At 45.8% G+C, this 25,257-nt stretch overlaps 1 pseudogene across 1 annotated transcript in view; it reads left to right on the plus strand.

The window, feature by feature from the left end:
* The window catches only part of LOC308512514 (histone-lysine N-methyltransferase PRDM7-like), a 123,948-nt pseudogene that overhangs the window by 38,509 nt on the left and 60,182 nt on the right, over positions 1-25,257 (plus strand). Inside the window, exons 11-15 of the transcript in view lie at positions 562-718; positions 1,308-1,409; positions 1,608-1,879; positions 2,311-2,378; positions 3,467-3,619. The product of the transcript in view is annotated as a histone-lysine N-methyltransferase PRDM7-like (transcript). The remainder of the gene's footprint in view (positions 1-561; positions 719-1,307; positions 1,410-1,607; positions 1,880-2,310; positions 2,379-3,466; positions 3,620-25,257) is intronic.

A 25,257-nucleotide genomic window follows, 5' to 3' on the forward strand; every position in this document is an offset into this window, starting at 1 on the left:
AGTTCAACCAACTGAGCTACACCAGCCAGGGCTCTGCCAACTATTTCTTTCTTTCTTTTTTTCTTAATCCTCACCCAAGGATATTTTCTCATTGATTTTTAGGGGGAATAGAAAAAAGAGGGAGAGAAAGAGAGAAATATCAATGTGAGAGACACACATAATGACTGGTGGCCTCCTGCATAAGCCCAGACCAAGGTCCAGGCCAGGGAGGAGGGTCCTGCAACCAAGGAACTCGCGCTTGACGAGAATTGAACTCAGGACCCTTCAGTCTGCAGGCCGACACTCTATCAACTGAACTACACTGGTTAGGGCCCAACTATGTCTTATTCTCTTCCCAGTATCCTTCATTCTCAATGTGCTATAAAAGAAAGAGCCTTAAGGCATGGGTTCTAGTCTTCGATTCAAAACCCACATTGGCCATTTCTTTTTCCTCTAATTTTCATACTTCCCAGGTATTTCCAAGAGTTGTTGAAGTGTTCATTAAAGTCATGTATATCATAAACCCTACATAATTAAATAAATGTACGTTACATTTATTTCCCTTTGCCTTTCACACTGAAGGCAAAGTCCAGGGCGCCATTAAGTAATGAGTCCAGTTTGAAGGAATTGTCAGGAACAGCAAATTTGTTGACCACAAGTGGCTCAGAGCAGACCCAGAAACCAGTGCCCCCTCCTGGAGAAGCAAGTACCTCCGGACAGCACCCTAGATCAAAATTGGGTAAGTTCAATAATTTGGAGATTTCAGTTCCACTAATTCCTCTAGAAAGGCTGGTCAGTATAGCCTAGGTATGTGGGGTGGACATTCAACACGCCTGGATTTGAAACTGGAGTTAGCACTGAAGCTTTGAGCTAATCTTCCAAACTCTCTGAGCTCCTGAATGCTAATGTATACAGTGAACATAAGGAAACATGGGACACATATAGTTTGAAAGCATTAAATTAAATCTCAAACAATTGACACATGCAAGTTGTCCAATAAATCCATCTGTGATAATAGCACCCATATTCTCTTGGTGTTGTGTGCCCAGATCTTTACTCAGTGCCTAACACATAACGTGCCCTAAATACATACTTTATGAATGACCAAAGCTTGGAAGGTTGAACCTGATAATGGGATCATCTAGAAACTAAAATTGAATCAGCCATCGGTAGTCAGTGTTGCGTACTAGTCTTTTAGTTAATGGAGGAAAATACCAGATACTATAAAGAACAGGTGATCATTTGATGGGAAGACATTGTGTGTTTTCTGACAAGAGAGGGACTCATGTTCCAGACCCCCTTCGTTCACCAGCTCTTCTCTCATGTAGACCTCAGGAGAAAGGAGATCGAAGTGAAGATGTATAGCCTACGAGAGAGAAAGGGCCATGTCTACCAAGAGATCAGCGAGCCCCAGGACGATGACTACCTCTGTAAGCTCACCCTAACCAAGGAGCATGTTATGTCCTTGATGCAATAATTTCACTGGTCTTTGGGTGCCCAAATCATTCCCTTCCTCTCGTGACCGGGAATATAGGATTGAGGCTCACTGATGGGAGCTCTTTCTGAAACTCTTCGTGTGCAGGAACATGCACTGCACCCTGACTAATCCCTGTTGCCCTTGCCTCCAGATTGTGAGAAGTGTCAGAACTTCTTCATTGACAGCTGTGCTGTGCACGGGCCTCCTACGTTTGTAAAAGACAGTGCCGTGGACAAGGGGCATGCCAACCGCTCAGCCCTCACTCTGCCCCCTGGGTTGAGAATCGGACCATCAGGCATCCCTGAGGCTGGGCTAGGAGTGTGGAATGAGGAATGTGATCTGCCGGTGGGCCTGCACTTTGGCCCTTATGAGGGTCAGATCACAGAAGATGAAGCCACAGCCAACAGCGGCTACTCCTGGCTGGTGAGAACTTTACCTCTTCCCTGTCCTCTGGCTTCCCGGCCCTCCTGTGGCTTGGTTGGCCCCACCTTCTACATGCTAGGACATGGATGGGGACCATATGGTTAGTTAGCTCTGTGTACTGGGCGGACTTTGCATGAACATGGAGCTCCTCTCTAAGGATCAGAGGGTAAATGGGAGCAAAGTGGTACAGACTCCTCCCTTGTGGGGCTCCTGCTTAGTGGACAAATTGACTCAGAAGTGTAGATGATGAGGAAGAAAAATATCCTGTGATCACCATTGGCAGTTGAATCACCATGCAGGCTGAAAGAGATTTGATGACACTAGAATAAAGTAATTAATCTATTATATACAAACAAACACACACACACACACACACACACACACACACACACACACACACACAGCCTTTAACTTCTTTTCCTGAAATGCAGATCACCAAAGGGAGAAACTGCTATGAGTATGTGGATGGAAAGGATACATCTCAGGCCAACTGGATGAGGTAAGGTCACTAGGCTTCTGGGTGCCGGAGAGGACACTCATGCCTCACAAACCACATGTCTGTCCTTCCCATCATGCCTCCTTAATGGTCTCCCTCAGTACTCTGTTCCCCCTTTTTCTCCATACAGTGATCTTTAACATCTAGAGACATTTAGGAAAAAAAGGAGGTAAAAGTATAGCATATGTCCTCAAAATAGAAGCCTCTAGTTTGGGCACCGGGAAAAACCTTGAGGACCCTGGATTACTCTGTGATTTATCTAACTGACATTAGTTAAACACTTACTATATTCCAGTTTAGAGGAAGGAATTCATTACTTACACAGATCACACAATCCATGTCCCTAGGGAGGACTTACTGCAGACAGACATGAAACATTTTATTTCATAAACATTTAACTCTAATTTTTCTATTTTTCAACAAGTGCCTAGTGCCCACATAGCCTTGAATCAAGGATAGTCTAAAACTGTGAGGGCAGCACATCATCCCAGACTCAGTTCTAACTAGAACTGGATGTTGGAGCCTGCAGAGTCATAGTGCTCATGGCCCTTTCCTGAGGGGCTCTCTTGTGTCAGGGGAGACAGATTATGAATAAACTACTATTGTTCTGTGTTATTTTTCTAAGAAAGACAGACCTCCACATTACTGTGGAAACCTGGGGGAGGCAACTGAATGATGCCTTCAATAAAGTGTGGGGAGACTCGACAAAGGCCTCTGAAGAGAAGGTAGACTTGGACTGAGTGTTGAATGATGTGAGTCCTAGAGCAAGCCCCGAGTCCTGGGGTGTAACACAGAACCTGACTTACAGCTTAGAGAAGCTAGAGGCCACCGGGTTTGATGGGGAAGTCTGGAATGAGGCTTTGGAAATGGCATTAGGCAGGATGAGCACTGTGAGCAGGACTTAGAGACAGGAATTCACATGACCTTGTGACAGAGGCTTGGACATTGAACAGAAGTTTCCCCAGGAGCATGGGGGTGGGTGCCATCAGTGCTGAGGGCCCTACGCGTCAGTGAGGATCTGGACACGATATGACAGGTAGTGGAAGCTCATCGCCTGTGGTTTTCTTTCCTTTCATCTGCCTCAACGCCAGGTACGTGAACTGCGCCCGGGATGAGGAAGAACAGAACCTGGTGGCCTTTCAATATCACAGGCAGATTTTCTACCGAACCTGCCGGGTCGTGAGGACGGGCTGTGAGCTGCTGGTCTGGTATGGAGAAGAGTATGGCCAAAAGCTGGGCATCAAGTGGGGCAGCAAGTGGAAGACAGAGCTTGTGGCCGGGAGAGGTGGGCACCACTCTTCTTCAACATGGAAAGAAAGAATTCTTAGAAGTTTTCATGCTCCAACTCTCAAGTACAGTAAAATCCACTCTAGAGTCAGCAAAGCTTCAAATCAGATGCTTCAGAAATTGATGGCTCATCACATAGGTCTTTGATACTTAAGAATAATTTTAATATTTTTATTTTTGTTCTAATTCTTAAAAATATGCTTTTATTGGTTTTAGAGACAGAGATGAAGGGAGAGGGAGAGAAATATCAATCTGCTGCCTCCTGCATTCTCCTTACTGGGGATCAAGTCCACCACCCTGACATGTGCCCTGACCAGGAATCAAACTGGCTACCTCTGGGTGAATGGGACAATGCTCAACCAACTGAGCCACAATGGCCAGGGCCAATTTGTGTTACATTTTTAAAAATACTTCATGCACAAAATGCATGGCATCATATAGTGCTGAAAGGATTAGAGGCAAAAAAAAAAAAAAAAAAGGTTTCAGGCACTTAACCAGCTCTCTCGTCAAGGTGGTTGTTTTGGGGTTGTTGTTTTTTTTAACACTTTAGCTGTTTCTTCTTCATTTACTGCATATTTCTAAATGAAATGTGTGTGTTAACATGCATTCATTCATTATTTTGTGACTTGTCATGTGAATTCCTACTCGGTGCCACACAGGGTTCTGGGAGCTGAAAATACAGATTAACACGATGATCAGAATCACTGCTCCTGAGCAGCTGGTTGGTGAAGGAGGGAAGCCCCGGCAGACATATGTGCATGTGCTTAATATCACACAGTGGTTAGCGCTTTGGAGAAAACGGGCCCAGGACAAGTGCCTAGGGATCAGTGTGAGGGGAAGGTGGGTGTGTCGGATTGCAAAGGTCAAGGGAAGGCTTTCTCAGGAGACAACATTTACAACAGTTGTGTCACAAGGTCCCAGGCAGAGGGAGTGGCTGGTGCAGGGAAGGAAAGAGGTGGGGTGTTGAGCTGGCTGAGGGCTACTCCCGTCTCAGTCTCAGTACAGAGGGCAAGAACAGAGGTTGGACAGATGCCTAGCAGCCGGGAAATACAGTGCCTATGATCCAAGCTGAGATACTGGGGACTTTCTTGAGTGAGACGGGACAACTGAGCAGTTTTCAGCTGCAGAGTGGCATGTTCTAAAACTATGCTTTGTTAATTTTTTGGGGAAATAAACTTCAGTGGGGAATTCCCTCCGAGATTATTTCAACTCCAAGTGAGAGAGGAAGGCGGACTGGCTGGAGAGAGATGGGAGTCAGGAGTTTAAGAAGCAGGTTGGGGAAATATTTTTGTTGTGGTTGTTAATCCTCACCCAAGGATATTTTTCCACTGATTATTTTTTAAGAGAGAGTAGAAGGGGGAGAGACAGAGGGAGAAACATCAATAGCTTGTCTCCCACAGACACCCCAACCAGGGCTGGGGATTGAGCTAGCAACCAAGGTATGTGCCCTTGACTAGAATCAAATCCAGGACCCTGGAGTCCCCAAGGCGAAGCTCTATCTACTGATCCAAACTAGCTAGGGGATGGTTGGAAAGATATTCTGAAACAGGACTTTGTAGTGTATTTGAAGTAGGCTAACACTGAAAGAAACCAAGTAGGAATACTGTGTTAGGAAGGACATATTTCCATTTTGTGATTTGTGGAAAACTGAGAGAGAAGCAATTGCTAGTTGGGGTCTATGGTTTCTCTATTTTTAAATATTTTTAGTGATTTGAGAGAGAGAGGAAGGGAAATGAAGAGAGAGATAGAAATATCAACATGGATCAGCTGCCTTCTGCTGGGATCGAGCACAGAACCTGGGCATGTGCCCTGACCAGGAATCAAACTGGTGACGTCCTGGTTCATGGGTTGATGCTCAACCACTGAGATACCTGGCCAGGCCTGTGGTTTTTCTCTTTAACATGACTTAGAAGATACATGTATATGGAAAGGTCACAATAGTCCAACCCATATAAGGAGTGAAATGCCTTCTGATGGTCCTTGAGCTGTAAGACCTTTTTTTTTTTCAATCCTCATCCGAGGATATTTTTCCATTGATATTCAGAGAGAATGGAAGAGGGAGGAAAGACAAAGAGAAATGTCGATGTGAGAGAAACACATTGACTGGCTGCCTCCTGCACACGCCCAGACCAGGGCCCAGGCTGGGGAGAAGCCTGCAACCAAGGCACATGCTCTTTTTTTTTTAATATATTTTATTGATTTTTTACAGAGAGGAAGGGAGAGAGATAGAGAGTTAGAAACATCGATGAGAGAGAATCATCGATCAGCTGCCTCCTGCACATCTCCCACTGGGGATATGCCCGCAACCCAGGTACATGCCCTTGACCGGAATCGAACCTGGGACCTCTCAGTCCGCAGGCCGACGCTCTATCCACTGAGCCAAACCGTTTTCGGCAACATGCTCTTGATGGGAATCAAACCCAGGACCTTTCCGTCCACAGGCTGAGGCTCTATCCACTGATCCACACTGGCCAGGGCTGTAGAAAAGACTTTTGATATGGGGTCTCTGGATTTCTGAAGAAGAGTAGTGCAGACAAAGAAAAAGAAAAGTAGACAGTGAAGGAACACTTTGTGGGAGGCAGAGCTTGCACTGTCAACACAGCTAGAATGATTCCGGGGACGGGTCTTACCAGGAGACAGAGCGTACGGCACAGGCATTCTTGCCCACACCTGCCCTGACCAAAACTTTCTTCTCCAGCAGAACCAAAGGCAGAGGTCCACCCATGTCCCTCCTGCTCTGTGGCCTTCTCCAGTCGGACATTCCTCAGCCAACATGTGAAACGCAATCACCCCTCTGAGATTCTGTCAGGAGCATCTGCAGTAAAGCACATCCAGGCGGAGGAAGCTGGCCCAGAGCGTCAGAATCAACAGCAGCAGCAACAGACTGGTCCACATGGCTGGAATGACAAAGCTGAAGGTCAAGAGGTCAAATGGAGGTCCAAACCTTTGCTTAAAAGGATCAGGCACAGGGGAACTTCAAGGGCCTCTTTCAAGCCTCCCAACGGACAAACAGGGAGCTCCAGTGAACCTGAGAGAATAATGGAGGAAGAGCCCAGCACAGGCCAGAATGTTAACGCAAAGAACACAGGCAAATTATTTGTGGAAGTAAGAATGTCAAAAATTGTAACAATCAAGCATGGAGGGTGTGGGCAAGGCTTCAGTGATAAGTCACATATCGACACACACCAGAGGACACACTCAGGGGAGAAGCCATATGTGTGCAGGGAGTGTGGGCGAGGCTTTACAAAGAAGTCACATCTCATCAGACACCAGAGGGCACACTCAGGGGAGAAGCCCCATGTTTGCAGGGAGTGTGGGGGAGGCTTTAGAGATAAGTCAACTCTAATCATACACAAGAGGACACACTCAGGAGAGAAGCCCTATGTGTGTAGTGAGTGTGGGCGAGGCTTTACAGATAAGTCACCTCTCATCAGACACCAGAGGACACACTCAGGGGAGAAGCCCTATGTTTGCAGGGAGTGTGGGCAAGGCTTTACACAGAAGTCACATCTCATCAGACACCAGAGGACACACTCAGGGGAGAAGCCATATGTGTGCAGGGAGTGTGGGCGAGGCTTTACAGTGAAGTCTAATCTCATTAGACACCAGAGGGCACACACAGGGGAGAGGCCATATGTGTGCAGGGAGTGTGGGCGAGGCTTTACACAGAAGTCTGATCTCATCAATCACCAGAGGACACACTCAGGGGAGAAGCCATATGTGTGCAGGGAGTGTGGGCGAGGCTTTACACTTAAGTCCAATCTCATCAAACACCAGAGGACACACTCTGGGGAAAAGCCATATGTTTGCAGGGAGTGTGGGCGAGGCTTTACACTTCAGTACAATCTCATCCGACACCAGAGGACACACTCAGGGAAGAAGCCCGGTGTTTGCATGGAGGATGCATCATGAGCCTTAAATTGCACCTCAGCAGCCACAGGGCAAGTGTAGGCACCACATGCCTCATATCCCAGCTCTGACGGGGCTTCAGAGGAAGCCTGCTGGCTCCTTTGCTTCCCCAAGAGTGTACTTAGTACAGAAGAAACTGGTCAAACATCCTCCACTTTCAAGAGGAGAGGCAATAGACAAACAGTTCCTTAAGTGCTATGGGGATGTCAACACCAATGTCCCTCATGGTGTTTTTGGCCTCGTTTCAATAAATTTTGTGTCCAGACAAACCTGAAGCCGACATGCCTCATTCCACTCATCACTGAAAGCAGAGTTCCAGGAGGGCCTCAAAGAATGCTCAGCCACAGACCTGAACCCGGGAAGGTAGGAATCTGGCATCAGTCCAGTGAGGTTCCTGCCAGGGAGAGGGATTAAGACAGACTCACCAGGAACATGAATAGGACCCCAACAACCCCTTGGCTTCTCCTGGCTCCGCCCCTGATTCCTCAGACCTCTGTAGCCTCAGAGGTGAAAGCCAGAGAGGGTGTGTACAGGTGGGTGTGTGTGTGTGAGTGCCCGTGTGCCTGTGCACACACCTGTGCTGCCTCAGTCTGGGCACTGGTCGCCCTCACCCTTCTTGCTGCCTCAGTAGCATCGGCATCTCACCTGGGGCATAGCATGTGGCCGCCAGGTCTGCCCACAAGGGTTTGAGTCTCAGCTCTGCCCTCACAACTGTGTGTCCTAAGGCAAGACCCCCAAAGTCTCTGTGCCCCTTTCCAAGCTATAAAGCGGGAGGGTGACCCAGGCTTTGGAGTGTCATTCAGAGTGGGGTCAGCACCGGCGCCTCTGGCTCAGGTGGCTAAAACGTGCGTCTCTCGGTGAACAGCGTCTGCCCGGCCTTGAGGTGGACAAGGGAGGCAGAGGGCGTGGGGCCCGGGAGCCAGTTTAGAGCTCGCGCAAACCCACTGTTCTGCGTGGACTCGGCTGCCTGAGCAGGAGGCGTGGGGTCAGGCATGCTCCTCCCGTGGCCACCCCCTCCCACTGAGCCTGGGCTTGCGGCACTGCGAGTTACCAGGACACAGGCCCTCGCCACCCTGCTGAGAGCTGCTAGGTGCACCTCACCTCACAGTGTGTGCGAAGCCCACCTCGCAGCAGCTCCTGGTGCTGGCCTTGTACCTGGGTCCGCGGGTCTAACCCTACCCTGACCCGTCTGAAATCCTTCACTGCACGTTTCTTATGGGGAGTCTGATGGGCCATGGACCCGCGTGAGCAGAGCAGGCAGGCCGTGTCGGTCATTCCTGGCCAACGGTTCACAGGTAATGTCCAGCGAGGCCTGGGGCACTGATGCTCATGGGCCCATGGGTGGGAGTCCAGCGAGGCTCCAGGGAACAGGTAGCCTCTGCTTGGGGAGGCGACGGGGCCACAGCAACCAGAGGCCCCTCTTTTCTTACAACAGAGCAGACGGACATCAATGCAGGGAGCAGGCACACGCGGTGAGGGCCCGTTACCCCTCAGCCTGAGGGACCTAGCACAGCACCTGTTCCTGGAGGAGAGCTCCTGAAGGGGTCACCAAACCCACGAACTGGGACCATGACCTTCCCTCTCCTGCCCGGCTGGTGTGGCTCAGTGCTTGATCATCGACCTATGAACCAGGAGGTCAGGGTTCAATTCCTGGTCAGGGCACATGCTCGGGTTGTGGGCTTGATGCCCAGTGTAGGGCTTGCAAGAGGGAGCGGATCCATGATTCTCTGTCATCATGGATGTTTCTCTCTCTCTCTCTCTCTCTCTCTCTCTCTCTCTCTCTCTCTCTCTCTCTCTCGTCTCCCCCCGCTTCCTCTCCCTTTCTATCTGAAATCAATAAAAAATATATTTTAAAAAATGATGGCATTTCTATGTGAAGAATTGATACCTCATTCCCTCCAATGACTGAGGGCTTGGGTGGGTGACCTGAAACTCTCAGAAGCAACCTTTGAGCCACACCTTCATACTTGTGTTTTCCCTCATTAACCCAATCCCGAAACACCTCAGGACCAGGAGAAATCTGCCAGTTGGGAGATTGTTTTCTGTGGGTCTCAGCGGACTGGGGAGGAGCCAGCCCACAGTCATGGAGCTGTTGACACCCAAGCATGGGTCCTGTGCACATTGGAAGGTGGGCTCTCTTGCTCAGGCCAGGAGGGGCAAACCCCCACCCCCAGCATCGCATTGAAACAGCACACATTTCCAAGTGGCTCAGCACCTCTGCTGAGTATCTCTCAGGGGGTGAAGGAAAGCTTTGCACAATCAAGTCCTCATTCACATTAAAAATGTTGGTGTCCCCGTGCCCAAACCTCCACATACAGGAAGGTTCTGGTTTGACTATTCATGCTGTGATTTGTTGAGTACATCATTCCCAGATTGCAATGATTAGCCTTGATCTCCATGCCCAGCTTTTCCTACCATTTGTTTCCATTTCCAGTGTGAGACATCTCACTTCCTTTGGAAGGAAATGGAAAATTCTCCAGGATGCGATGCTCCGCTGTTTGGGTGTAGATGTGCACGCACGTTTGAAACTGAGATGCTCTGAACATTCATGAACTGGAATTCTCACGATGACTAAGGAAGACAAGTGGTGGGTGTTTTCAGTAAAATCTGATACCTTTTGGGAGGAGGATAGGAGCAGATTGGACAGTTTCCAGTTTTATTTTAAATCTGTTGTTCTTGATCTGAGACACAGAGGGACAGGGAGACAAAGAGAAACAATCAGGTGATGGGGGTGCCCTTACCAGGAATCAAGGGGACTTCTTGGTTCATAGGTCAACGCTCAGTCATTGAGCCTCGCTTGCTGGTGTTCTCATGATGCTTGGAGCATCAGGCCTGTTTCCATCATCACAGCAGGTGGGAGCTGTGGCATCAGTACAAGCCTAATTCTACCTTCTGCCTATAGGTTCATAACAGAATGAAGGGAAAACCATGAAGGTTGTCTCAACAAGGGGACCAGTCATTGAGCAAACATTCTGCTTTGGTGACAACACATGACCCCCAACAGTTCCTTGGGCAGCGATACACAGTAATACTTACCAAGTTTCTAAACATTTGCCAAGTAAAACATTCACTCTTACAAAGTTTTTAACATGCTCACTTAATTACACTTAGGAAGGCAACTTTGAATGAGAAATGTCATTTTCTAAACTAAAATGTATGTATGATACAAATGTATAATACATCAAACAGATGACTGCTTGGCTCTGATTTATTTTTCATACATGCAATAACTATATAGAATAAGTTTGAGATCACTTTCCAAACAACTGATGTGTGAATGGTTGTCCAGAGAGGTCTTGGGTCTTGGGCAGAGTCACCATGAAGTAGGTGCTGTCTGTGGAACTGGAATCCAGGGTTCTGGAGTCAAAAACCTCTGAGAAGGTACATCTGGGAGGATAAAAGGAACCAACACAGTGGTCACAGGTTCCCGGATGTCACCTCTCCAGGCCACTGCGGCCTCGATTATCTGTGTGTCCCTCGGTCTCTGTGTCCCTCGGTCTATGTGTCCCTCAGTCTGTGTGTCCCTCAGCCTGTATGTCCCTCGGTCACTGACACCGGATGAGTCTGCTCCCATCTTCTCAGTGGGGGGGGGACTCTGGGAGCAGCGACACAACGCAGTAGAGGGGAGCACGTGCAGGACCCTCCTCTGTCCATTCCCCGCCTCCTTCACGCCTCGCTTTCCTCTGCTCCTCCTGTCCTCGCCCCCCGCCGCAGAGCCTCGCCCCAACGTGGTGGCTTGGGAGACCCTGCAAGGACCACGCTAGAATGGCCTCGTCCTGTTGTGTCAGGATCTGGCCAGCTGAGAGACACTCAGACATTTTATTTTTATCTTATAGACACATTCCGTGGAAAAACATCAGCGGAGCCGAATGCTCCGCTCATCATGGTGCCTTTCTTTAGGGGTATGCTGCTTTTTCACAGCCTCCAAATCTTTTCCTTCTTTGTACGTTTTTCTTGTTTATGTTTTGGTTAATTCTTACCAGAGGATATGTTTTTTACAGACAGAGGGAGGGAGGGAGGGTGGGGATAGAGAAGAAACAAAAAAGCAAACATGAATATGCAAGAGACACATGGATCTTTGGCTCCCACAGGAGCCCAGACCGGGGCAGGCAATGAAGCCTGCATCCCAGGTATGTGCTCTGGACCTGGAATCCCACCAGCGACCCTTCCCTGGGCATCCGAAGGTCTAACCAGTGAACAACACTGGCCAGGGCCTATTCCTTCTGCTGAGCAGATGAGAACACATGCCACTCTTTCTTCTGGCAGAAGGCAGCCAATCTAGGATGATCACTCATCATTGATCTTTCTTCTTTTCTGAAATAGTAGAAATGCATATTTCTAAGAAAAAACCACTGTGGCCCTGGCCAGTGTTCCTCAGTGGGGAGAGTGTCAACCTGTGTATTGAAGGGTCCCTGGTTTGATTCCCGGTCAGGGCACATGCCCTCGTTGCAGGCTGGATCCCCAGTGGGGAGGGGGTGATACAGGAGGCAGCTGATCCATGATTCTCTCTCATCATTTGCCGGGGTCCAACCCCAGCAGGTCCAGGGGTTCCCAAAAGCGTCGACAGAGTCGGCGAAGAAGGAAGGACACGGAGACAGTGTTCAGTTGATCAGCAGCCTAGCCAGGATCTCCAGCCAAGTTCTGGTCTGGATCACCAGAGAGGTTCTGCTCAGGATCTCCAGCAATGTTCTGGTTAGGATCTCCAGCCAGGTTCTGTGTCCATGTTCTCTTGCCAGGTTCTCCGGGTTCCTCAGCAAGGTTCTGTAGCCATGTTCCCTCACTAGGTTCTCCAGCCAGGTTCTGTCCAGGTTCTCCAGCCAGGTTCAGTCACCAGGTTCTAGTCAGGTTCTCTTGCCATGTTCTATCCAGGTTGTGTAGCCAGGATTTGTTTCTAGGTTCTTCAGCCAGGTTCTCTCACTAGGTTCTGTCTCTACGTTCTGTGGCCATGTTCTCTCCAGCGAAGTTCTTCTGTCTCTAGGTTCTGTGTAGGTTCTGTGTCTATTGGTTCTGTCTTCTAAGTTATGTCTCTTGTTGTCTTGTTACATCTGTATTTATACAAGTTGATTCCAATCCTATCAATCTCTATTACAAAGGTTAGGGCGTTTCTTATCTCCATTCCAGGGAGTAAAGATTATGTAGCTTAAGCATGATTGTTCGTAGTTAAAGTGACTAATTACCCACCTGGCACTTACTTAAGGGGGTTTATTCCCTCCCTAACTTCAGGGGAAATTCCCTCCCTGGGGAAACAATCTTTCTCAAAGAGGTGACCTTGGTTAAAGCACATAGTGCCAAAAAGGTGAGCAAACATATTAAGAACAGTATGCCATATATGCCAGGTCCCTTGAAACAGCAAGGATGGACCGGCTTCAGGCATATTCCCCCTTTTTTATTTTTTAAAAGCAGGCATTAAAAAGAAAAACCCCAAATGCTCTCTTGTATCCATTTTAAGAGTAGGATCGGCGCTTTCCGCTATTACCTTAGTCCTGATCTATCACCCCAGGGAGAGCTAGCCAATCCTGCACTTTCCTGCGGTGGAAAGACTGCAGTGGGGTTAAGGATAAGGCTCCTTGGGCCTACCTCCTCCCATGCCTTTCCATTTACCTTTCCTTCCTCAGAAAAGCATGGACATACTTCTTGTATAAAACGTTCTGTCTGACTGGGTGTAACCTTAATTCCTCTGCTAGCAAGCATATGTGTTCAAAGATCAATACAGAGTCTTATTTCTTTAGACTCAGTATGGCACATCTTCCTAATCTAAAGATCAATACAGAGTCTTCTTTCTTTGGACTCAGTATGGCACATCTTCTCAATCTAAAGATCAATACAGAGTCTTCTTTCTTTGGTCTCAGTATGGCACATCTTCTCAATCTTAGAATCAATACAGAGTCTTCTTTCTTTGGACTCAGTATGGCACATCTTCTCAATCTAAGTTCTGTACTATCCACCTTCTTACCCTACTTATCCTCTATAGGGGGGTCTGCAGTACCCTGGTGGAGTCTTATGAGTCCTGAATGTGGGGGTTCTCATTGGGGGGGTCTTACCTAGGGGAATCCTGTTCCAGGGTTTCCCAAAGGTGTGGATGGAGTCGGCGAAGACTATCCACCCTCTTCCTACGGTAGAGTCCTATCCATCCCGAGAGTGGGGCTTACCTAGAGGTCCCGGTTCTGGCACCAGATGCTGGGGTCCAACCCCAGCAGGTCCAGGGGTCCCCAAAGTTGTGGACGGAGTCAGCGAAGAAGGAATGACACAGAGACAGCGTTCAGTTGATCAGCAGCCTAGCCAGGATCTCTAGCCAGGATCTCCAGCCAAGTTCTGTTCAGGATCTCCAGCGAAGTTTTGGTTAGGATATCCAGCCAGGTTCTGTGTTCATGTTCTCTTGCTAGGTTCTCCAGCCAGGTTCAGTCACCAGGTTGTAGTCAGGTGACTAGAAATAGGAAGGTGCGAGGATTCCTTGCCAATTTCTGTACTCAGGTTCAGTCCAGGATCTTTTGCCATATTTTCTCCAGCGAAGTTCTTCTGTCTCTAGGTTCTGTGTAGGTTCTGTGTCTAGGTTCTGTGTAGGTTCTGTATCTAGGTTCTGTGGCCAGTTTCTGTCCAGGATCTTTTGCCATGTTCTCTCACTAGGTTCTGTCTCAAGGTTCTTTGGCCAGTTTCTGTCCAGGATCATTTGACATGTTCTCTCCAGCTAATTTCTTCTGTCCGTAGGTTCTGTGTAGGTTCTGTGTCTAGGTTCTGTGTCTTTTGGTTCTGTCTTCTAAGTTCTGTCTCTTGTTGTCTTGTTACATCTGTATTTATAGCAGTTGATTCCAATCCTATCAATCTCTATTCCAATGGTTAGGGCGTTTCTTATCTCCATTCCAGGGAGTAAATATTATGTAGCTTAAGCATGATTGTTCGTAGTTAATGTGAATAATTACCCACATGGCACTTAGTTAAGGGGGTTAATTCCCTCCCTAACTTCAGGGGAAAAAACCTACCTGGGGAAACAACCTTTCTCAAAGAGGTGACCTTGGTTAAAGCACATAGGGCCAAGAAGGTGAGCAAACATATTAAGAACAGTATATCATATATGCCAGATCACTTGAAACAGCAGGATGGACTGGCTCCCGGGAAATATTGATGTTTCCATCTCTATCCCTTTCCCATGGTGAACACTCCTTCCTGTGGGGGAAATGTCCGCTGGCTGTAGGAAAACATATTATATGAGAGAGTGTCCCTATTGTTTTAGGAACCCTACTTTCTGTTGCTGAAATGCATGTTCCTGTGTGCGGATCTCTTTTCCTGTGAAAGCGTCCCATTTTTCTGTGGGGGAAATGCACTTTCCTGTTGTGGACCTGTCCTCCTGTGAGGGAATCGCACCTTGCTGTGGGGGAATCATAACTTCCTGTTGGAGAACGCCTCTACCTATAGGGGAAACAAACTTCCTTTGAGGAAACGTTCTTCATGTGGGGGAAATGCACTTTACTGTGTGTGGATGACTCTTCCTGTGAGGGCGTCTCAACTTCCAGTGTGGGAAATGCACTTTCCTGTTTGTGGACCTATCTTGCAGTGAGGGACTCGCACCTTCCTGTGGGGGAATGGAAACTTCCTGTTAGAGAACACCTATTCCTGTGGGGGAAACGAACACCCTGTGAGGAAACCTTCTTCCTGTAGGGGAACTGCAATATCCAGTATGCTTACCGATTATGCTCTGAATGAATGGCTCCTTCACTTGGGGAAACAATACTTCCTCTGAGGGATCCATTCTTCCTCTGGGGGAAATGTCCCTTTCTGTGTGTGAACACTTCACCCTTTGTGGGACATGCACTTTCCTGTGTGCATATCTATCTTCCTTTGAGCGAATCCCACCTTCCTTTGAGGGTATTGCAAATTCTTTGTGAGAATCCTATTTCTAGTGTGGGAACTGCATTCTCTTTTGTGTGAAACTATTTTCATGTGAGGGAGGTGCATATTGGTGTGGTGGAAATGAAACTTCCTGTGGGAGAAGAACTATTCCTGTGGGGGAAATTCACTTGTTCCAAGGAAACCCTTTTTCCCGTGTGTGAAATGCACTTTTCATTATCCAAACCGATTTTCCTGTGTTGGAATCCATCTTCCTGTGGGGATACCAAACTTACGGTGGGGAAGCTTTTGTCCTTTGGTTGAAATTTTCCTTCTGCTTTGGGAAGCCAACGTACTGTGGGGGAAATGCACTTTCCTGTGTGCAGAGCTTTCGACCTGTAATGGAAACGCAACATCCCGTGTGGAAACCAAACTTCTGAATTGTGAACCCTCCTTCCTGTTGGGAAATGTCCCATCCGAAATGAGAACTGATTTTCCTACTGGGGAGTTATCCTTCCATTGTAGGAACCCTTCCTCCTTAAGGGGAAATGCAATTTCCTTTGTGCAGATCTCTCTTCCTGTGAAGAAATGGCCCCTATTTGTGCGAGCATCCTTTCCGTTTTGAGAGCACCTCTTCCTGCGGGGAAACTACCTTCCTTTGAGACATGCTTCCTGCTATGTAGGAAATGCACTTTCCAAAAATGCGGACTTATTATGCTGTGAAGAACATTTCCTCATGTGGGGGAAAAATACTTCCACTGGGGGAACTATTCTTCCTCTGGAGGTAATATCACTTCTGGTGTGTACACACTTCATTCTTTACAGGACATGCAGGATCCTGAGTGCAGAACTATTTCCACTGATGGAAAGCCATCTTCTTGTAGAAACAAAATTTTCCGACTGTGAACCCTTCTTCCTGTGGTGGAAATGACCCTTGTAATGTAGAAACCCATATTCTTGTGGGTGAGTGTACCTTTTGTTTTAGGGACCCTGCTTCCTGTGGGGAAAATGCACTTAACCTTGAGCGGATCTCTTTTCCTGTGATAGCGTCCCATTTTTCTGTGGGGGAAATGCCCTTTCCTGTTGTCGATCTCTCTTCCTGTGGGGGAAATGCAACTTCCTGTGCGGGAATCAAAACTTCCTGTTGGAGAACGCCTATACCTATAGGGAAAACTATTTTCCTTTGAAGAAACCTTATTCTTTTGGGGGAAATGCACTCTCCTGTATGCGCACCTATTATGCTGCGAATGAATCACACATTCATGTGTGGAAACAAACTTCCTCTGGGGAACCATTCTTCCTCTGTAGGAAATGTACCTCCGTGTGTAGACAGTTCATTCTTTGTGGGACGTACTCGTTCCTGTGTGCTGACCTATCTTACATATATGAAAAATCAACTTCCTTTTGGAAATAAAACTACCAGACGCAAACACTCCTTCCTGTATGGGAAGTGTCCCTTCCCGTGTAGGAACACATTTTCCTGTGGGGTAGTGTCTCTTTTGTTTTAGAATCCCTTCTTCCTTTTGTGGACATGCACTTTCCTGTGTGCGGATGACTCTTCCTGTGAGGGTGTGTCAGATTCCTGTGAGGGAAATGCACTTTCCTGTTTGTTGACCTATCTTCCTGTGAGGGAATCACAACTACCTCTGAGGGAATGGAAACTTCCTGTGGGAGAACGCCTCTTCCTGTGGGGGAAACAAACTTCCTGTGAGGAAACGTTCTTCCTGTAGGGGAACTGCACTTTCCTGTATGTGGACCACTTATGTTGTGAATGAATTGCTCCTTCATTTGGGAAAACAATACTTCCTCTGAGGGAGCTATTCTTCCTGTGGAGGTAATGTCCCTTCCCGGATGTCAACCTCTACAGGCCACTGCGGCCTCGATTATCTGTCTGTCCCTTGGTCTGTGTGTCCCTTGGTCACCGACACCAGCTGAGTCTGCTCGCATCTTCCCATTGTGGGTGACTCTCGCAGAAGCGACACAAGGCAGGACAGGGGAGCACGTGCAAGACCCTCCTCTGTCCATTCCCCACCTCCTTCACCCCTCGCTTTCCCCTGCTCCTCCCCGCCTCGCCCACCGAGATCCTCGCCCCTAACGTGGTGGCTTGGGAGACCCTGCAAGGACCGCGCTAGAGTGGCCTCCTCGTGTTCTGTCAGGACCTTGCCAGCTGAGGGACAGTCGGACATTTTATTTTTATCTTATAGACACATCGCAAGGAAAAACATCAGCATAGCTGAATGCTCTGCTCATCATGGTGCCTTTCTTTAGGGGTATGCTGCTTTTTCACAGCCTCCAAATCTTTTCCATTTTGTACTTTTTTCTTGTGTACGTTTTTGTTAATTCTTACCACAGGATATGCTTTTTACAGAGAGAGAAGGATGGAGGGAGGGAGGGAGGGAGGGAGGGAGGGAGGGAGGGAGGGAGGGATGGAGGGAGGTAGGGAGGGAGAGAGGGAAGAAGGGAGGGAGGAATGGAAGGAGGGGAAAGAGAAGAAACAAAAAGCAAACATGAATATGCAAGAGACACATGGATCTTTGGCTCCCACAGGAGCCCAGACCGGGGCTGGCCATAAAACCTGCGTCCCAGGTATGTGCTCTAGACCAGGAATCCCACCAGAGACCCATCCCTGGGCATCCGAAGTTCTAACCAGCGAACAACACTGGCCAGGGATATTCCTTACGCTTAGCTGATGAGAACACATGTCACTCTTTCTTCTGGCAGAAGGCAGCCAATCTAGGATGATCACTGATCACTGATCTTTCTCTCTGAAATAGTAGAAATGTATCTTTCTAAAAAAACCAACTGTGGCCCTGGCCAGTGTGCCTTAGTGGGGAGAATGTCAGCCTGCAAATTGAAGGGTCCCTGGTTCGGTTCCAGGGCAGGGCACATGCCGGGGTTTTTGTCTCAATACACAGTGGGGATGGGGGGGATACAGGAGGTAGCGGATCCATGATTCTCTCTCATCATTGATGTTTCCATCTCTTTCCCTCTCCCTTCATCTCTGAAATCAATAAAAATATATTTTTTAAAAACACACTGGGTTTCAACACAAAGGTTTAAGATGAATTTTTTTCTCGTGGTACTACCATGTTCCCATGATAACCTGCATCTGGAGCTGCCATCAACAACAGCCTCCCTGGTACTGACAGCATCAATAATGGCCGCCTACAGGGAAAGGACTGCCTCAGGAATGCCCTACAGAGGCCGCTGAGTCTAGTGGGAATAACACCTTCTCCCGATACCCCTACACCTCACTGCACAGACTGGCTGCCTCCATAATGGTGTCATCCAAGGCACTGGCTGCCGCAATCACAATGGCCGCGGCTGACTGGCTGCCTCAGGAAAGGAGACCGGTGCGGTACTGGCTGCCTTGTTAACGGCGGCCTCCCCAGGACTGACTGCTCCAATCATGGCAGCCTCTAGGTTACGGACTGAATTAGTGAACGCACAGCTTCCCCATGTCAGTGAAGCAGCCAAGGCTTCCCTTGGCAGGGCTGGGACAGGAAGGGGTGCAAAAGCCAGACCCGTGACCTCAGTCCATCCAGGGAAGGAATAATTGCACCCTGGACAGCCTCGGTGATTTTGTAGGGTTTTCTGTAGGTTTTGTTTTTTGTTTGTTTGTTTGTGGTTTTTTGGGTAGAATTTTTCATCAAATTCACAGGACATTAGCTAACATTTCAGCACCACGGACAGAAGCACAAGGTGTTATTCTTTAAAAGGAAAAATGAGGGGAGCAGAGGTTCGTTTTTGCAAAGGAATTGGCTGACAGCTTCCTTTATTTATTTTATTTATTTATTTATTTATTTTTTTAATTTATTGCTTAAAGTATTACAAAGGATATTACATATGTGTCCATTTTATCCCCCCGCCCTAGACAGTCCCCTAGCCTCCCCTATCCCCCAATGTCTTATGTCCACTGGTTATGCTTATATGCATGCATACAAGTCCTTTGGTTGATCTCTTACCCCCCTACCTCCTGCCCCCCAACCTTCCCCGGCCTTCCCACTGCAGTTTGACAATCTGTTTGAGGCAGCTCTGCCTCTGTATCTATTATTGTTCAAAATTTTATAATGGTCTCTATTATCCATGAATGAGTGAGATCATGTGGTATTTTTCCTTCATCGACTGGCTTATTTCACTTAGCATAATGCTCTCCAGTTCCATCCATGACGTTGCAAATGGTAAGAGTTCCTTCCTTTTTAGAGCAGCATAGTATTCCTTGGTGTAGATGTACCACAGTTTTCTAATCCATTCATCAACTGATGGACACCTAGGCTGTTTCCAGATCTTAGCTATGGTGAATTGTGCTGCTATGAACATAGGGGTGCATATATCCTTTCTGATTCGTGTTTCTGGTTTCTTGGGATATATTCCTAGAAGTGGGATCACAGGGTCAAATGGGAGTTCCATTTTCAGTTTTTTGAGGAAACTCCATACTGTCTTCCATAGTGGCTGCACCAGTCTGCATTCCCACCAGCAGTGCACAAGTGTTCCTTTTTCTCCACATACTCTCCAGCACTTGTCGTTTGTTAATTTGTTGATCATAGCCAATCTGACAGGTGTGAGGTGGTACCTCATTGCTGTTTTGATTTGCATCTCTCGGATGATTAGTGACTTTGAGCATGTTTTCATATGTCTCTTGGCTTTCTGAATGTCCTCTTTTGAAAGGTGTCTATTTAGGTCCTTTGCCCATTTTTTGATTGGATTGTTTATCTTCCTTTTGTTAAGTTGTATGAGTTCCCTATAGATTTTGGAGATTAGGCCCTTATCAGATATGACATTGGCAAATATGTTTTCCCACACAGTGGGTTTTCTCGTTGTTTTGTTGATGGTTTCTTTTGCTGTGCAGAAGCTTTTTATTTTGATGTAGTCCCATTTGTTCATTTTCTCTTTAGTTTCAAGTGCCCTAGGAGCAGTATCAGTGACGAAATTGCTTCGGCATATGTCTGAGATTTTGTTGCCTTTGGATTCTTCTAGAATTTTTATGGTTTCCTGTCGTACATTCAAGTCCTTTATCCATTTTGAGTTTATTTTTTGTGAATGGTGTAAGTTGGTGGTCTAGTTTCATTTTCTTGCATATATCTGTCGAATTTTCCCAACACCATTTATTGAAGAGACTATCTTGGCTCCATTGTATGTTCTTGCCTCCTTTGTCAAATATTAATTGAGCATATTGTTTCGGGCCGATTTCTGGGCTCTCTATTCTATTCCATTGATCTATATGCCTATTCTTGTGCCAGTACCACACAGTTGTGAGAACAGTGGCTTTGTAATACAACTTGATATCTGGAATTGAGATCCCACCTACTTTGGTCTTTTTCAGGATTGCTGTAGCTATTCGGGTTCTTTTTTTATTCCAGATGAATTTTTGGAGAGTTCGTTCTAGATCTCTGAAGTATGCCGTTGGTATTTTAATGGGAAGTGCGTTGAATTTATAGATTGCTTTGGGTAGTATGGACATTTTAACGATGTTGATTCTACCAATCCATGAACACGGTATGTTCTTCCATCTGTTAATGTCTTCCTCTATATCTTTTTTCAACGTCCTGTACTTTTCTGAGTAGAGGTCTTTTACCACTTTAGTTAAGTTTATTCCTAGGTAGCTTAATTTTTTTGGTGCGATGGTAAACGGGATTGTTTTTATAATCTCTCTTTCTGAAAGTTCACTATTGGTGTATAGAAATGACTCAGATTTCTTGGGGTTAATTTTGTATCCTGCTACATTGCCAAATTCATGTATTAAGTCTAGTAGCTTTTTGATGGAGTCTCTAGGGTTTTGTATGTATAATATCATGTCGTCTGCAAATAAGGACAGTTTTACTTCCTCTTTTCCAATTTGGATGCCTTTTATTTCTTCTTCTTGCCGAATTGCAATGGCTAACACTTCCAGTACTATGTTGAACAGGAGTGGTGAGAGGGGACATCCCTGCCTTGTTCCTGTTCTTAGGGGAAATGGTGTTAGTTTTTGTCCATTGAGTATGATGTTGGCTGTGGGCCTGTCATATATGGCTTTTATTATGTTGAGGTATGATACTACTACTCCCACCTTGCTGAGAGCTTTTATCAAAAATGGGTGTTGAATTTTGTCAAATGCTTTTTCTGCATCAATTGATATGACCATGTGGTTTTTTTTCTTTCAATTTGTTTATGTGATGTATCACGTTTATTGATTTGCGGATATTGTACCATCCTTGCATCCCTGGGATAAATCCTACTTGGTCATGGTGTATGATCTTTCTGATGTACTGCTGGATCCGATTTGCTAAGATTTTGTTGAGGATTTTGGCATCAAGGTTCATGAGGGATATTGGCCTGTAATTCTCTTTCATTGTGTTGTCTTTACCTGGTTTTGGTATTAGGGTGATGCTGGCTTCATAGAATGAGCTTGGAAGTGTTCCTTCCTCTTGAATTTTTTGTAGTAGTCTGAGGAGGATAGGTTTTAGTTCTTCCTTGAATGTTTGGTAAAACTCCCCTGTGAAGCCGTCTGGTGCTGGGCTTTTGTTTGCTGGAAGCCTTTTGATGACTGCTTCAATTTCTTCCATAGTTATTGGCCTGTTGAGATTTTTAGATTCTTCCTGATTGAGTTTTGGAATGTTGTATTTTTCTAGGAATTTGTCCATTTCCTCCAGGCTGTCTAGTTTGTTGGAGTAGAGCTGTCCATAGTATTTTTTTAACAATCATTAGTATTTCTGTGGGGTCTGTGGTTATTTCGCCTCTATCGTTTCTGGTTTTGTTTATTTGGGTCCTCTCTCTTTGCTTCTTGGTGAGTGTGGCTAGAGGTTTGTCAATCTTGTTTATCCTTTCAAAGAACCAGCTCTTGTTTTCATTGATTTTCTGTATTGTTTTTTTGGTCTCTATGTCATTTATTTCTGCTCTAATCTTTATTATCTCCTTCCTTCTGCTCACTCTGGGGTTTTCTTGTTGCTCTCTTTCTAATTCTTTGAGTTGTAGAGTTAGCTGATTTACTACCATTTTTTCTTGTTTTTTTTGTGATAGGCCTGTAGAGCTATAAACTTCCCTCTCAGGACTGCTTTCATTGTGTCCCATAGGTTTTGGATTGTTGTGTTTTCATTATCATTAGTTTCCAGGATGTTTCGAATTTCTTCTTTGATTTCATTGGTAACCCAATCAATATGTAATGGCATGCTATTCAGCTTCCAGGTGTTTGAGTACTTTGGGTTGTTTTTATTGTAGTTTATTTCTAATATTATGCCATCGTGGTCTGCGAAGACGCTTTTTATGATTTCAATCTTCTTGAATTTGGGGATACTTTGCTTGTGACCCAATATATGGTCTATTTTTGAATATGTCTTATGAGCATTTGAGTAGAATGTATATTCCCTGGCTTTGGGGTGAAGTGTTCTGAAGATGTCTATTAAGTCCATCTGATCTAGTGAGTCATTTAGGATTGCTGTATCTTTGCTGATTGTTTGTCTAGAGGGCTTATCCAGTGTTGTCAGTGGTGTATTAAAGTCCCCTACTATGATTGTATTGTTGTGGATCTCTCCTTTGATATCTTCCAGGAGTTTTTTTATGAATTTGGGTGCTCCTGCATTGGGTGCATATATGTTTACCAGAGTTATATCTTCTTGTTGTATTGATCCCTTTAGTATTATGACGTGGCCTTCCTTATCTCTTGTTATGGCCTTCACTTTGAGGTCTATTTTGTCCGATATAAGTATTGCTACCCCAGCTTTCTTTTCCTTTCCATTTGCCTGAAAGATATTTTTCCATCCTTTCACTTTCAGGCTGTGTGAGTCCCTTCTAAGGAGGTGGGTTTCTTGTAGACAGCAGATGTATGGGTCATGTTTTTTTTATCCATTCAGCCACTCGATATCTTTTGTTTGGAGCATTTAGTCCGTTTACGTTTAAAGTTATTATTGAAAGGTACTTGTTTGTAGCCATTTCTGTTTTTGTGTGGCTGTTTTCTTTCTGAGCTTTTTATTTCTTATTTTTATACCAGTCCCTTTAGCATTCCTTGCATTGCTGGCTGGGTGGTAATAAACTCCCTTAGCCTTTTTTTGTCTGTGAAGCTTCTTATTTCCCCTTCAAGTTTGAATGATAGCCTTGCTGGATAGAGTATTCTTGGATTCAGTCCTTTGCTTTGCATCACTTTGTAAATTTCTGTCCATTCTTTTCTGGCCTGATGTGTTTCTGTTGAGAAATCATTTGACAATCTAATGGGAGATCCCTTGTATGTAACTTTCCGTCTCTCTTTTGCAGCCTGTAGGATTCTCTCTTTGTCCTGAACATTTGCCATGGTAATTATGATGTGTCTTGGTGTGGGTTTTTTTTTTTGGTTCACCTTGTTTGGGACTCTCTGGGCTTGCGTGACTTTTTCTTCCCCACCTCAGGGAAGTTTTCTGATATTATTTCTTCTAATAGGTTTTCTAATCCTTGTTCATCCTTCTGTTGTTCTGGTACCCCTATTATTCGTATGTTGTTTCGTTTCATGTTGTCCCAAAGCACCCTTAGGCTCTCCTCCTGACTTTTCATTTTTTTCTCCAATTGCAGTTCAGTTTGGGTGTGTTTTGCTTCCTTTTCTTCTAATTCACTAATTCGGTCCTCCGCTTCTCCTAGTCTACTGTTGATACTTTCAATGGAGTTTTTCATTTCAGCTATATCACTCTTCATTTCTCCTTGGGTCTTACTTAAGTTGTTGATTTTTTCATCTGTTTCTTCTAGCTTCTTGCAGAGGTTGTCGATTTTTTCCTCCATCCGGTTTGTGCACTCTAGGACCCTTATTCTGAATTCTTTTTCTGTCATGTTGCCTGCCTCTGTATTACTTAGCTGCTTTTCTGGAGAGTCCTCCTACTCTTTCCTTTGGGGGTTTCTTTGTCTACGCATGTTTGATCTCACTGACATATCTAGACATTGAGTCGTTCAGTGGTTGCTCCCTTGGTGGCAGTGACTCCTTGGTCTGTGGTTGCTCTTCGGGCAGTTGCGGTAGCAGCTGCTCTTCAGTTGGCAGCAGCTCCTCTGGTGGGTGCTGTTCACAGCTGTGGTGGCTCTTCGGGCTGGTGGGGCGAGGTTTCACGTACAGCTGCTGTTCCTCAGCAGAGGGTGTTGTTGCTCAGGAGGTTGCTGTTGCTTGGATCTGCTGCGTTGATTTAAAGGCACAAAATACAACACAACAAGGCACCACGTACCAGGCACTATACACAAATATATTCACGATATTAATAACCCCAAATAAAGGTGACCACCTGAATTAAGAGAATTAGGGGATAAGGAAGAAGGAAGAGAAAAAGATAAAAGAGGAAAAAGAAAAGTAGGGACCAAAAAAAGGAGTGCAAAAATGAAATTGGGAAAAAGGAGGGGGGAAAATTAAAGCGAGAAAAGAAAAGAAAAGAAAAAGAAAGAGCGAAAAGAGAGAATGAAGTGGAAGAGGGGAGGAGACTTATTTTATACGAGGAGAATACTCCTACAGAACAGCCATTAATCCCAACAAATTCCAGCAAGAGCTCCCTGGAGATGAATGCAAACTAGAAACAACCAATAATATAACGATGAAAATAGAATGGAGAACACTAATCCCAAAATAAAATAAAGAGAAAATAAAATGGCACTTTAAAAAAAATGGTAAAATGGTAGCAGTAATAATACTGGTTAAAAGTAAGAAGGTAGTAAATAAAAGGGTAAAATCAGGTGATGGAAAAAAGAAGAAAGAAAAAAAAAGGAAAAAAAGGAGAAAAAAAAACAAAGAAAAAAAATTTGGTTCCGTAGTTAAAAGGTGAAAAAAGAAAAAAAAAAATTGCAGTAGTGAAGGTCCTTCGGTTCTTCTATTCTTCAGTGTGGCTCGCCTTAGACCTGCCAGGTATTCAGGAGAGTGTTGAGTTTCCCTGCGATACACTGTTCCTCTGTG

The sequence above is a fragment of the Myotis nattereri genome (assembly GCF_964212035.1).
Source record: "Myotis nattereri genome assembly, chromosome: Y".
Lineage (NCBI taxonomy): Eukaryota > Metazoa > Chordata > Mammalia > Chiroptera > Vespertilionidae > Myotis > Myotis nattereri.